This window comes from Manis pentadactyla, chromosome 12 (genome assembly GCF_030020395.1).
Source record: "Manis pentadactyla isolate mManPen7 chromosome 12, mManPen7.hap1, whole genome shotgun sequence".
In the NCBI taxonomy this organism is placed as follows: Eukaryota; Metazoa; Chordata; class Mammalia; order Pholidota; family Manidae; genus Manis; species Manis pentadactyla.
Window position 1 is genome coordinate 39,481,776 of NC_080030.1, and position 12,031 is coordinate 39,493,806.

At 40.2% G+C, this 12,031-nt stretch overlaps 1 long non-coding RNA gene across 1 annotated transcript; it reads left to right on the forward strand.

Moving 5' to 3' along the window:
- The first annotated feature begins 4,475 nt into the window (after positions 1-4,475).
- LOC118913087 (uncharacterized) lies at positions 4,476-6,099 on the forward strand. Its single transcript, XR_005025075.2, has 3 exons — positions 4,476-4,787; positions 4,916-4,991; positions 5,649-6,099. It is a non-coding gene; the product is annotated as an uncharacterized LOC118913087 (long non-coding RNA).
- The last annotated feature ends 5,932 nt before the right edge of the window (positions 6,100-12,031 follow it).

Genomic DNA, 12,031 nt, shown 5'->3' on the forward strand with positions numbered 1-12,031 from the left:
ACCCATACCAATTAACAGTCACTTCCCATTTCCCCAACCTGCCCCCAGCCCTATGCAACCATTAACGTGCTTTCTGTAGATTTGCCTATTCTGAACATTTCATATAAATGAAATCATATAATACATGGTCTTTTGTGACTGGCTCTTCATTTAGCACAGTGTTTTCCAAGATTCACGCATGTTGTAGCATTGATCAGCACTTCATTTCTTTATTTTTACCAGACAATATTGGATTGTTTCTACCTTTGGGGACTATTATGAATAATGCTGCTATGAACATTTACCTAAAAGTTTTTCTGTGGACCATGTTTTCTCTTCTAAAGCTGATGTTTAGCTTGGGCATTTCATGTTTTATCTACTTTTCCATGGTCTGAAAGAACTGCAGCTGGGATGGAGTGGTATTCCGGAGAGAGAGGAGGTCAGCTTGGGTGGTGTGCAGACTGTTAGATATCCTGAGCTCCATTTTACCCTCTGAGATAATATTAACTATACTGTATTGTGGTTGACTCTAACTAACTGGATGTGCAAGGGACAATATAATGCATTTTCATGAGGAGATACTCCCAGACTTTGACTCTTTTCACTCAATTAAATGTGAACTTAGATCTTTGTCTTCCAACAAGGAAAGTCATCTGTATGGGTTTCTTTCCCTATTCACTCATAGCTTCCCAGTAGAAGAGGAACATGATAAGACTACTCTCTCTCTTCTCTTCTTTCCAAAAGCTATAGTATTAGTGAAATTTCTCAGGACTTTTTTGACTTATGAATGGGGCTTCCGAGGGGTAGGGTGAGGTAGAAGTCATTCTGCTGGCCTCCATTTTGCTCCACAATCGTCTGCTCTTTTTTTGTAAACAAGTTTTTAAATTTTATTAGATTTGTCCTTTATCATGTCTACTGGTGAGTGAGTGTGTTCATTGCAATATCTATCAGCTCTCCAGAGTCAAACGTCCACGACATTCTCCAACAATGATTCTCATGGCTTCAAACACCGCCTGCTTCCTGATGAGAACCAAATTTAAAACTCCAGCACAGACTTCTCCTCCAGGTTCCAATCTAGTACATCCAGCTACCCATTCCACCATTGGAAGTAGAATCGACTTGTCAAATTTGATGTATCCACATCCAAACTCTTCGTTTTTTTTCCTCATAAGGCGAATTTTCCTCCAATTTTTGTTATTTCACTTAATGACATCATCATGTACAAAAATGCAGTATCTTTGGCCACCTTTAACTTGTCTTCTCTCCCCAGCATGCCCTCAACCCCTATCCCAAACCGCTGTCTCATCATCTTATTTCTCACTCAGCTTCTTTTCCTGTAAACATTTCAGGAAAGCATAAGTTGTTTCATGTCCTCCACTATGGAAGGTCGTTTCCAAGTTTACACCATTGCTTATGTATATTCCAGCTTCAGGTGACCTGTCCATACTTAGAGGCAAAGCTGGCCCACACTTCTGGCACAGGTACAGCCCTACTCATTGGGTTAGCTGGTTTCCCTTCTCTACGAGGTGATGGCATCTAGGTGTGCATGTTTTTATCTATATAGGTTGCTTCATTACCAAATAATTTCTCTTCTTAGACATCTACCAGCCATTATCATGCTGGGAATTTTTTCCCTTTGTCTTTTTTTACTTTCCTTCAATTCTTGAATTGTTCAATCAGTTTTCACCAGAATATCTTCAGTCTCTACATTACTCTTTCCCAGTTACCCCCTTCAGACTGAACAGAAGAAAAGTTGCTTAAAGAAGTATTTATCAGTTCCAAACACTGCCAGATTATTATAAACATTCCTGATTGGTCTGAAAGATAACAGCTCAATAGTGATCCAGTCTCGATTTACTGGTTTAATTAAGAATCCCCTAAGGAAAAGACCATCACTATTACATTTTTTATGTGGTGATCTTATGCCACACCCTACAGATTTCCAGCCAACTTACCTCAGAATTCAAATTTACTTTTTTTAAAGTTCAGAAGTGTAAGAACAGCATCAAACAATGTAAGGTGTGAAGAAATAATTCAAACAAAATATATGAAACTTTTACAAATCATTTTTTAAAAACCTGTCACCATATCTACCCTGCGCTAACACACACACAGGTGTTACTCTATCACTGCAACCAGAGACCATGGGGTGGAAACCTGCCAACCATTCCAGCCCCAAGTTAAACAAATACCTAGAGGCAAGTGGGAAGGAATATGGGGGGAAGGAGGGGAGGGGTCAGATTTCAGACAGAAGAGAAATCTGTGCATGGAGTCCTGGGAAAATTCCCAAGAGGTCAGTATATGAAATCAACTGGAATCAATGTAGCAAATGATTTGAAAATTGAACTCTGGAGAGGAATACAACTCAGAGTTCAGAGTGGCCACTGGGTCGCACAAGTACAGTTACAAAGACTTTGAAAATTAAAGTGATATTGGAACCGCAGACCACAAAAGTGGGCCAGGATGTGTGTTCTGAACCTAAGCCTGTTAACTGCCAGCTAAAATAAAAGCTCAAAATAAGAACCAGAGTGTTATAACATTATACTTAAAATGTACAGGACTCAATCCAAAATTTTTGTCATACAAAGAGCTAGGAAAATCTCAACTCAAATGAGAAGAGAAAATCAACAGATGCCAACACCAAGATGATACAAATGTTGGAATTATCTAACAAGAATTTAAAGCAGCTACCATAAAAACGTTCCAACAAGCAACTGCAATCACTTGTGAAATAAATGGAAAAATAGACGGTCTTAGCAAAGAAATGGAAGATATAAAAAGAACCAAATGCAAGTTTTAAAACTTAAAAATATATTAACTGAAAGAAAAAACTCACTAGATAGGCTTGTGGTAGGTAGCATGTTGCCCCAAAGATGTTCACATCCTAATTCCTGGAACCTGTGAATACGTGAAGTGATTTGGCAAAAGGGAATTAACGTTCCAGATGAAATGAGATTATCCTAGATTGTCCGGGTGGCACCAATGTTATCACAAGCGTCTTTAGAAGTGGAAGAGGCAGGCAGAAGAGCCAGGAAGAGTCAGAGAAGACATAACACCCAAAGCAGAGGTAGTAACAGGGCAGCTGATGGTTTTGAAGAGGAAAGGTGCCACAAATCAAGAAGGCAGGCAGCCTCCAGCAGCTGGGGAAGGCCACAGAGATCCAGGCGCTCAGCCTCTCCCCTGCTGACATGCACACATGCTCACGTGTCCCAATCACTTTGGGATTCAGATGTTTAGGACAATGCAGCAAGACGCTCTAGTCCACAAAGATGTCTTTTCCGATGCTCAGTATCTTTGGCCACAGTCACTATACTGAGTTCTAGGAACTTCCACTCTGCTTCTGTTCACTTATTTTTTTCAGACTTTGGAATTAAGTGCCAGAGTATGGTAGTAACACAGTATAGGAAGGAAATAGGAGGAAGTGTCTGGCATGAACATTCCAAACTACAGCTTACTGGGGACAGCAAGGCAGGCCCATCCCAGGTTCAAAAGCAAGTAGGCGGGCAAGACAAAGGGCCTGAAGAAGAGCTGGGGGTCAGGCAGCAGTGAACACTAAGACTCCCAAGAAGAGACAGACACATCCCAGGAATGAAATCCTGGAGTAGCAGAAATCCTGGGTGGGCAGCATATTGGATTCAGAATGGCAAGTTTTATTAATAGGAAACTTCACACCCAATAATCAGGGTGTTAGCTACAGGGTAGGGTATCAGAGGCAGAGATCCCTGGACTCGCCTGAGGACAGTTAGGTAGCAGGAAGTACAACAGAGCTCAGTTCTTAGAAGCAGAGCACACACAGGAGCCCAGGGATATCACACGGCTCCGGGGTGTGAAAGCTGGCATATGAAATTCCACCGGATGAAGCAATGGTGCTGTTTGAAAACTGCCCGTCTGTTGTGTGAATCAGTGCAGGAACCCAGGTAGAGCTCAGACTTGTGTTGAACAGGAAGACCTGGCCTAGCTCCTGTGATCTGGGGAAGGTCACAGGAAATAAAAGGAGACGGCAATGTTGCTCCTCTGATGCTTGCATGTATCTATTTCCTCCTGCCCCTCCCTCCTGTCCCCCCAACTCCCCTCCCGCCACCCCCCCCCCCCCGCCCACAGCATTAATTAATTATTTGTACTAACATCTGTGGCACACTTTTCAGATTCATGGCTGGTACAAAGAAAGCGTCACAAAATCAAGTTATGTTATTGTATTTTTGAAATGGTGCATCTTTGTTTGAAAATTGCTTAAGTTTTTGAAATGTCTCCCCATCCGGCATGATTAATGTGATACATACTGCGGAGCAGCAGAGTGAGTGGAGAATCAGTCGGTGCCACTTCACCTAGAGGCATTTATCTTTGCTTTTTTCCCTCCTGTCTCTGCTGAGCCTGAGGGTAAGCTGACACTTTTTTTTTTCTTTTTTAACAAATTAAGCTTCATTTTCTTTTTTCGCGTGTGCGTTAAGAACCTTGAAGGGAATGAGCAATGTCTGCAGCCTCCAATACCAGCTGCCATGGCAGGCAAGAAAGAGGTGACAATTTCCTGCAGATTCAGAATGATTGTTTTAATGGGGCTGTGGCGGAGGTAATGAGCACAAAGATATCGTGCTGCCAGGAAAAAGCAGGCTCTCTCTTTGCCTAGCCTCGCATTACATGATGTAACATTTAGCTTCTGGCTTAACGTGGCATCTCTTCCCTGCTCTGATTTATTTCCACTTTTGCAAATCACAGAGGTATGTTACAGGAGATGCATTTAGAGCCTTTGTTATATTCATTGAGGAGCGAGGCTGTTATCCCTACCAGAGGAAAATCTCACACGTCTCAGGGTGAGTGACCTAGAATAAAAGGAAAGAAAGAAAAAAAGGAGAGAGAGGGAGCAGGAATGTAGATGTTATGCTGGGATGAAATTGTATTTACCTTGATTGAAAACTCTTTTATTATGAATATAATTTAGATCAGAATGGAAAATAGAGCCACTGGGCTCCTTGCCTGGCCGGGAGTGCTGCTGAGTACACAGCCGCTACGATAATGTAAGTGCATATGTGATGACTGTGTTATTGTGTTTATATATGAAAGCATTATGCTCCATCCAAGGAAATGAAAAATATCTTCATAGGTCTGCGCACTCAGCTTCTTTAGTAGAAAATGCTTGGAGGAGTAGAACAGTAACAGGGGCCAAAATACAGAGTATCAAAGAACTATGCAGGCTTATGTGGAAGTCATAGATTCATCTGAAACATCTGACCAGACCCTGGCATCCTCAGAATAGTTCATGTTGGGGCCTGGATTGTGATTCTGGAGTAAGCGGTCCCTGAGCATGATTCATGCCCACAGCCGCTGGGTTGAGCAAAATATTTCTTAAGACAAATGGTGTTGTCTGCAAGGAGCTTACAGTTGAACTGGGCAGGCAAAGCAAATACACATAGATCATTTGAAAGGCAGGTTGGGAGGGAAGGGAATTTTGTATGAGCTGCTGAAATGATCCAAATTCTATGGAAAATATTCTAGGAATTTAGCCACTCTTTTTCTTGCCATGAGGGCACAGCCGCCCAGAGGTTGCAGTGTGAGTGCGGGCCTCGGTCTTGGGTCCCTGCCTAAGCTGCTAAAGCTGGTGCTGCTAGAACCTGAGTCTCAATAACCAAGATTTTTGCTTGGTTTTGGCTTTTTTCCTTTTGATCACAATGCAGGCTCTGGATCAGAGAAGAGTCTGCATGGCAGGTGCAGTGCTCGACTCAGAAACACAGCTATGAAGATACTGGCAGGCACGCTGTGCTGTAGCGGAGTGAGGGATGAAGGAGGAAGGCTTCTTCCCCATGAAGGGGTGGCAGTGAGAGGGCGCCCTTGGAAGTGCTTGGCCTCCTCACTAGCTCTTCCCTAAGGGGGCACCGCTCCATCTTATTGGCCAGTTTGGGAGCAAGCACAGGGCCGCTGCCGGTACTCCTCAGCCTCTCCTGTACACGACACATGATGAGCTGGTCTCTCCACATGCCACAGCTTGATGGTGAAGGCTTGGTGCCTACTAGGCAGCCTACTATGGTCTGGGGGATAAGTTTATCCGATTCTGAGATTCAAGATGGAAGCCCATTTCACCACTCCTAAGCCACACTCTTTAGCATCATAATAAAATTGGCATTTTCCTCTCCATCTCCTTCATTACCTCTTCTCTGGCTTCAAATTCAGATGCAAGAAAAAGGGAATATCTGTGTCCGCCTCCTAGAACCCCAATTTCCTGGACCGAACATGTGAGCCTCTAGTTTTTCTATTGAGATCACTTCTTTCCCAAATCCTTTCTATAAGCAGATTTGCATTCTGCCCTATGAGTCATGCAGAAAGACCCCCAAATGCCAGAGGTTTAGGAAAATACAACTGATTTGTGATTTCTGTTCCATCTGCTTCAATAAGCTCATTAGATGAGATTGAACATATTGGCCATAAGTATAATTTACCTGGGCCAATGAGTTATTTATGAGTCTCATATGTAAGACTTTCAAGTTGGAGAACGTTCTGAGTGATGCTGAGTGACATGTAAACTTACTCCCAGCTCTTCTAGGTATTCTAATTTTTCAGATTGAAAAGAAACAGAACAAAGCTCCATACATTACAAGAATGGAATTAGTATGTCCTTTAATAATTAATTATTTCCCAGGTTTGGGAAAATGCTCAAGTCAGTTTTGCAGGTGTAGTGTCTGTGGCCTGCTGGAAGCCCTCCTAATAACCATCTTGACCTCGTTCTTATGTAACAATTTCAACAATCAAGAGATTTATTTCCTAGGGGGTCACATCACTAAATTCGCAAGGTAAAACAATTGAGACAGTGGATTTTGATGAGAGCACAAAACACCTACATGTAAGCCAAATAAAGGCATTTATTTTTTAAATTAACTGTGGTAAAATGCGCATAAGATTCACCATCTTAACCATTTTTAACAGTGACATTCAGTGGCACTGAGTACATTGACGTTGTTGTGCCACCATTGCCACCATCCACCCTAGAACTATTCCATCTTGCAAAGCTGCAACTCTGTACCTCTTAAACAACAACTCCCCATTTCCCCCAACCAATTCCCCCCAAAGGTGAATGCCTGTCCACCACCATTCCACATTTTATTTTTATGAATTTGATTATTCTAGGTACCTCATATAGGTGGCATCATATGGTGTTTGTCTTTTGGTGGCTAAAGATAATTCCTTTAAATGGCTTCTTTCATATCCTCTGCCTGTCACTCATGTTTGCCTTGCCCCGGGCTTGTCTGCCTGATAACCCACACAGCAATTGCTCTCACACATAAGCAAGGCTATTTTATATTCAGAAAACCTCATCTTTCCACTTGACTTTTGTGTCTAGTGGTCAACACATCCAATAAATCCTCCATGCCACAGCCTTTTTTCTTTGCCTAAGTTAAATTCATAAGGTCAAAATACTCTGAGATTGGCCTGGTGCAAAGCGCTCCCTCTGTACCAATCTCTGGAAGCCTCCCACACGTGAAATCAGCCTGCACTGCAGGCAATGGACACCAAAAGAGGAGCTGAAGCCAGGCTCAGAGAGCCAAAGTAAGCTTTCAGGAGTCTCAAGGCAAGGCCATCCAAAAAAGATGAATGTCAACAGGCACCATCATAGATGAAGAAGTCAAAGCTGAAGCAAGGCCCACTGTACATTTCCAAAAGTATCTGGTGTATGAGACATAATAGGAAAATACTCTATATTCTCCATTTTTATTGTTTAGTATTAATACACTATTAAAATCAGACTTCTTAACTCATTCCCACCAACAGAGAGATTCCAAATCCAAAATTCAAATGTAGTCTTGCTTACATGTTATATTTTTTCTTCTATGGAAACATCTTACTTAATTCTAAAAACAATAACAACAACTTTGGTCTGAAGCCCCAGGGGAAAGAAAAATCTTTTGCTCTGCATACTTGTCACTCTTCTGAAAATTATGTTGGGAATAAAAGTCAAGACTAGTGTGAACTTTGAACCTGAAGCAGCACACACTGGACATCACGAAACCATCATTAGAAATCATGTTCAGGAATCAGTGATAATGCATTTCTCAAACTGAAGCTACTATCAGTAAAACTTGGTAATGAATTCTGGCCCCTTTTTCTCATGTGGGAAGCATCTGCCTTTCTGTGCCTCAGGTTCTCCATGTGCATAGCCAAGGCAGTCATCATTTTAAAGGTTCTGTGAGGTACTGACACACATAGTCATTTTCATCATCACTGAAAAAAAAAATTAAAGAATTAAGCAATTAAAATTGACGACTTCACATGAATGTGTCATGGTCCTGGAAATCACATATCCATATGCCAGTTACCATACTGCTTGGGCACATCAAGGTTCCTAATACACAGTCTGCTATAGAGCCTCAGAATGTTGAAGATAGAAAGAGGTTTGCAGACCAACTACATAAATGCTTTGTTTTTCAGTTAAGGAAAGGGAGATCCAGACTGGTTTAGCTCATTTAGTTAAGGTCATGCAGCTAGAATAAAAACTCATCTCTTGATTTGATGTCAGTGCTGTTTTCATCACACCAAATAAAAATATCTAAGTAGTGAGAAAGGCAATTGATCTTTGTTTGGAATCCAACTCCTAAGAGATTCCTAGTCACCCTGTCCTGACTAAACTTCTCCAAGATAAGGAATGGTGCTGAACAAAGGGAAGCGAGCTTCATTAGTAAATTAGATAACTGGCTCATAAGATTGTGTTGGCCACGATCCATGTACTGAATTGCCTATAGTTACATCTATAGTGACCTTCATAAAACAGGCTTTGAATGTTGGGGAGGATAAATGGTTAACAATTATAGGGACTCAGTTTGAATCATGCCTGGGTCAAATTTAAGTGACTAGGCAAGCAACTACAGTCCAGGCTCCCAAGTAATGTAGACTCTGAAGATTTTCAAAGATAAGCAGATTCCCAGACTGAATATGTAGATAAGATCATGTTACAGGAAGAGAGAAAGGATGAGGATATCTTTTGGATAAGTAGATTCTATATAAAAAAAAAAGTAGGCTACAATCTAAGGTTAAATGGCACCAGACTGTTTAAGGATATTTTTCAAGTGTCAGAAAGTTTAAAACTAAGACATGGGGAGGAAAATGAATAAAAACATAACATCCAAGTTGTCCAACATTCAAATAAAGCAATCAGAGAGGAATGGAGAACATATTTGAGAAAATAAGAATAATAAAATAAAGGATGTCCTAATCTAAGAACGAATGGGTGGCAGAAGTGGTGAAAGAGAGACCCAGTCTGCATAACTGCTTCAAATAAACATTACAGACTCCCTAGACCAAATGGCCAGATGGGACTACTTGGCAACAAATGAGGACTATGATATAATTAGCACATAAGGAACTAGATAGCCTCTTGCTGCCAAACAAAGACTGTACAGGAAGGATATGGTGTAGGCACACAAGAGGGGGTGTGGTTTTGGATTTTAGGACACCTTAAACAAAAACAAGTTTCAGAACTTTATGGGAAAAGGAAATAGAATCACTGAGGGTAGAAATATCTATTATTCTTATATAAATATCTAGATATTATTAAATATCTATATCAGGCATTGGCAGATTACAGCCTACAGGCCAAATCCAGCCCACAGCCTATTTCTGCATAGCTTGCAAGTTAAGTGAGATGTAAGAAGAAAAATACGGTTTTAAAAGACATCATTTCCAAAATAAATGTGGCAAACTTGGGTACAAGCATTAGGCACAGACAGGTCAGCCCCAGCTTGTACAGAACATATTATCTGGTGTGCTTGCCACATGTCAAAGCTTAATATCGAAGGCTTTGGGCCTACAGAAAAATATAAGGAACATCATATATAATAGAAAAGATGCAAATTAAAAAAGAATTCAGGGGCATTTCTGAGCGACCAACCACAGTATCAAGATCTCTGTTTGACATATGGGAGGCAGAAAGACAGCAAGAGAATCAATGAGACCAATTGATTGATGATCACAGTATAAAAAGTCCATGCAGGTCTGAAAAGGAGTTAGTAGAATGAATCGGTTTATAAAGGAAGGCATTAGTGACATTTTCACTCCTAAATTAACTTTTGAAGCATATCAGTCATAGGTACAAAATCAAATAGCAATAAATGAACTAGATGTTCTTGGCTGAATCAATAATGCATTTTGTCACAATTTTCTTTCCCAAACTTGAGTAATCACTGGAAGTAAATGGGCTCTATTCAAGAGTTTAGAGAAACTCAAGGGTGAAATTTTGGGTCCATTGAAACTTATGTAGACAGGTCAATTTAATGGAGGACTGGCAAACTGCTAACGTAACAGGCATTCATGAATAAGGACCAAAGAATATGATTCCCTGTACATTTAAGAATAAGATCATTTTAATCTTATAAGAAAGGCAAGAGAGCATCTGAAAGGGAGATTAGACCACCCTAATATTTTTAAGGAAGGATGTGAAAGAGAATACAGTAGATGTCTTCTATTTAAATGCTCGGTAAGACTGGACTAAGATTCCATGAAAAATTCTGCATATTTTATAATATTTCTTATTATAAAAGCAATATATGTTCTTTATAGAAAATGCAGAAATACAGAGAAGCAAATTGAGTAAAATTAAAAACATCCACAATCCAGCTAGCCAGAAATGCCCAGTGTTAATATTTTGCCATATATTATTTGGGACCAAACATGGAATTTAATTAGCTGTTTTATCTTGAAAGAGAACTACCACTGGCTCCAAAAAGAGGAGAGAAGGGCAAGGATAAATATTTTAAAAATTGTTCCAACTCACAAATGGATGCTACAATGTAACAAGAGACTGTTTACAATAAAATCCGCAGGTTTGCACATGACACTAAGTTCTTTTTAATAATGAAATATTATGCCATTTATGCAGAGGAAACTGTGAAAATTTCACAAGACTGCATATGGGAGCAGAAAACTGGCAGATGAAATTCCTCATAGGCAAGAATAAGATTCAGGGAATACATTCAGGGAACTGTAAGACCAATTATCCTGGTAAAATGATTGATTCTGAAGTTTCAGTCACCTTCTAGGACATGGACCATAAAATCATTATGGACTATATCTTGAAGACAATGTACTGATTCAAGTAAAAGATGAAAAATGATGCAGAGACCAAAATTCTTCTCTCTAAAATAATCATATATCCACAGCTAGGATGCTCTGTGCATTTCTAGCCCTGATTTAAGGAGGGCTTAGTAATTCAAAGAAACAATCAAAGAGGTCAAAGAAGTGAAGACACTTGCCTATGAGAATCAGTGTCAATAATTGGCATTCTCAAATCTATACAATCTAATGTGACAGCTGGAATCTAAATGAGATAAAGTCTATAGAATAGCAATACTTCAAGATTAGGTTATGCTTCTTAACCTGGGGTTCATGGATTTTAGAAGATCTATAAACTCTTTAAAATGGTAAGCACATTTACATATGTATGTTTTTACACATATTTATATATATGTATTTATAGATATGTAGATACATATATATAAATAAAAATTTATATTTTTAGTATATTTATTTGTTCTGTTGAGTGGATGCATAGTTAACATCAGATTCTTAACAAAATCTCACAGCAAGGGTATGTATTTGACCACTAATTCCTGGGAACAGATTTTGAGGCTTGAAAGAGAAAGCTTTAGAACAAACTAGGTTGTATTGACCCCATGAAAAATAAACATGTGGAACTCATTTCCCTGAGAAATGCTACAGAATATGAAGACATAAAATGTGAGGGAGATCTCTAAGCTTCTGCTGTTGTGGCTCCATGCACTGTTTTGTTCACTGTTCTGTCCCTAGTGTTTGGAATAGGACCCAGCACAGAGCAGACACTCAGTGAACACTTATTGATGACTCAGGGCTGGACGGATCTTAGCAGTGCTGTTAGAGGCAGTGGCTGCGCGAAGGCAAGTCTGCCTCTGGGTGTAATTTCTGATGTTCACAAGGGTGAGGCCATTTCCCTCCTTCTCTTCTTCCCACATCTTCATCTCAGTTTCTTGCTTGAGCATCTACCACTCTGAAGGCATCTAGATTGTGGAGGAGAACATGGCAGCATGGCAGCAAAGAACTA